The sequence below is a fragment of the Sorex araneus genome, chromosome 2 (assembly GCF_027595985.1).
Source record: "Sorex araneus isolate mSorAra2 chromosome 2, mSorAra2.pri, whole genome shotgun sequence".
In the NCBI taxonomy this organism is placed as follows: Eukaryota; Metazoa; Chordata; class Mammalia; order Eulipotyphla; family Soricidae; genus Sorex; species Sorex araneus.
This window is the reverse complement of record NC_073303.1, coordinates 243,132,505-243,136,026: the sequence shown is the minus strand read 5'-3', so window position 1 is coordinate 243,136,026 and position 3,522 is coordinate 243,132,505.

Below are 3,522 nucleotides of genomic sequence, written 5' to 3'. Positions count from 1 at the left end.
TCAGAGCTACCTGCATGTGAAAAGGGGGTCCCACGGCGGGGAGTTTCTCTCCAGATGGTACCAGAACCACCTACCCACCCTGTCCCCAGGGGGGATGGGAGGGTGTCACCCCCTCCCAGTGCCCCCAGTTTCCTCACACCTCCATTTATATCCCCCACTTCTTTGGACACATCCTAATTTAAGCCCCCCAATACTACAAATCTTTTTCAAGCTATCCCAGTATATCTGGCAAGATCTTCTGGTTTTCTTCTCCACACTGCTTCCCACTGGTTCAGGGTCCCTCCAAACCCCCTTCCTAAGGCCCAGTGTTGTGCTCAGTGCCCACCTTCTCATCCCGAGACCTTCATCTTCCATTGGGGGTGGGGGGAGACTCTCCCCAGGGGGTCCCTCAGCCCTGCCTCATCTATGCCTGGCCTTGAGGGTCTGCATCTCCATGGAGAGGCTGAGCTTTCTCTAGTCAGCGGCGCCGGAGGGGGCATCTAGCAAGGGTGTGGCACATTGAGGTGAGTCCGTCACTAGCTCAAAATTCGAGGAGACAGGGGCTGGAGCGATAGTACAGCGGGTAGGGCGTTTGCCTTGCACGCGGCCGACCCGGGTTCAATTCCCAGCATCCCATAGGGTCCCCTGAGCACCACCAGGGGTAATTCCTGAGTGCAGAGCCAGGAGTAACCCCTGTGCATTGCCGGGTGTGACCCAAAAAGCAAAAAAAAAAAAAAAAAAATTCAAGGAGACAGACGGAAGGGGACTCTGATGACACATTTCTTTTTTTTTTTTTTTTTTGTGCAAAAACTTTTTTGTCTACTTAAGTCCAGTCCTGATGCCATAGTTCTTACCTGAGACCTGGAGAGTGACAGCCTCTTTCTGTCTGTCCCTCCGTGTACCTTGTTAACCCTCTATTCAGTCACATGATTTTTCCACTGATTCAGAAACCAACCTATCCACCCACCTATCCGTTCATCCATCCACCCATTTCTCTGTCCATCTGTCACCATTCATCTGTCCATCCACTTAACCAGACATCTATCCATCCATCCACACGTCTACCCACCCACTCATCTGTCCATCTGTTCACTCATCCATCTGTCCATTCGTCCATCCATCTGTCTATCAACTCAACTATAAACTTCCGTATTCATCCATTTGTCCATCCTTTCACCTGTCAATTGATCTATCTACACATCTACCCACCCAATCATTTGTCCATCTGTCCATCTATCCATCTGTCCATCCATTCAGCATACACTTAACTATCCTTCTGTTCATCGATCCACACATCTACTTGTCCATCCATCCATCCATCCATCCATCCATCCATCCATCCATCCATCCATCCATCTATCCACTCAGCTGTATACTTCTGCATTCATCCATTTGTCCATCCATTCACCTGTCCATCCATTAACATATCTACTTACCCAATCACCTTTCTATCAATCCATCCATGCACCCACACATTCATTTACCTATATACCCATCCATTCATATATTTATCCTTCCACCCACTCATCCATCTATCCACCCATCAGTCTGCCCTCCGTCTACTTACCCACCCACACATCCATCCAGTAATACATCTGCTAACCAGTCCACTAATCCATCCATCTACCTATCCATCTGTCTGACCACTTATCCACCCATTCATTAACTCATTCACCCACCCACTTATTCATACCTACACCCCATCCATTATTATTCACCCATTCATCCATCCATCATCCAATGAACTATTTATCCACCCTTTCATCCCTCATCCATTCACCCACCCATCCATCCACCCTCCCACCCTCCCAGTCATCCATCAACCACCTAATAACACATCCACTCATCCTTCATTCCACTCACTGCCCTCAACATCGCAGCCTTAATATTCCTGCAGTCTGCTCCTCTTACATGCTCGGGTAATGGGGATGCCCCAGTGACCAAAACAGCCCAAGTGGAATGAGCACTGAAGCACCACTAATTATCAAATCACCACTAAAAATATCGTAACAACTGTGAGCAGAGAACATCAGAGTGCAGTTTCCAGGAAGTCCTGGGTGGTGGTTGGGGGGGGTGCAGTAGGGGGCTGGATGTCTCAGAGGAAATGACAAAGGACCTTGATGGAGCGGTCCAGGGAGGGGAGACTGTTTTCCACAGAGGCGTGGTTGTGCAGCGTTCATGCTGTGTGGAGCATGGCACATTTGAGCGACGGGGTCAGCAGTGTGCTGGAGATGAGATCTGTGGGGTAACAGGTGAGGGTCTCAGCTGGAGTATAGCTTAGTGCCTGGTCTTTAAGGCACAGCGGAGACATGATTTCCAAGTGGGGGATAGAATGTTGGGGTTGGGTAGACATGGGGTGAGGGATCACTCAGTGGTTGCACTGGGCTGTGGACCAAGGGAGTGTCAAGAGAACATCAGAGGGGCTGGAGCAATAGCACAGCGGGCAGGGCATTCGCCTTGCACGCGGTTGACCTGGGTTCGATTCCCAGCATCCCACATGGCCTCCTGAGCACCTCCAGGAGTAATTCCTGAGTGCATGAGCCAGGAGTAATCCCTGTGCATCGCCGGGTGTGACCCCCCCAACAAAAAATCTGAAGAGAACATCAGAGCGGAAGACTCATTCATTCATAACTACATTCGTCCATGCAAGCATGCATGCGTGCACACAAGGATTCTCCTTTCATTTTCTGTCCATTTATGCAAGCATTTTTGTCTGCATATATTTACTCACAGTCTTTGGTCCTCTAAGATTCAGTCGCCCCCCTCTCCCCCGCCACCACCTGGTTTCTCCTTTGGGTATTAAGATGCGGAAACAGACTCAGAAGTAAGGTGGCTGGCCTGCTGCCACACCACTCAGAGGCGACAGAGCTGGGTTTCTCGGGCCCCTTCGCTTTCCCTGAGGCCTGCCCCTGAGCTGGGAATGCTGTGGTCTGGGGTGTTCTTGAGGTCATGCAAGCAGGGAGCCTGGCTCCAGCGGGGTCCCCACCATTGTCTCCTGCTCCAGTTCACCATCAGTTATTCAGTCCCAGGGAACCCCCGAGGTGGGAGTCAGGAGGGAAGGGGGTTCAGACCAGCCACGCAGCCATGCTCAGGGATATCCCTTGGGTGAACCGGAAGGATCCTCCCACGCTGTAGGGAGGGACCCTAAGAAGCGAGTAGCACCATGGGAACTGAAACACACATGCACATGCATGAACACACAGATGATACACAATATACACGAATCTGGGTGTACGCACATGCATGCATAACACAAACATGCTACACATGCACACAAATATATGTGCATGTGTATATGCATACCCATCACAAAGGCAATCCTGTACATTCAGGTACAATACGTAAGCCCTATATATGCATACAAGTGCAAACATACAATACATGTGCATGACACAAGCTACCTACATGCACACAGATACACACATACATACTGTACGTGTATATATACATACTCGCATGCTGCACATGTGGCACACACAAGGTACATATACATATATGCACCAATACATTTACACTTGTAGTCATGCAGGCATGCATACACAC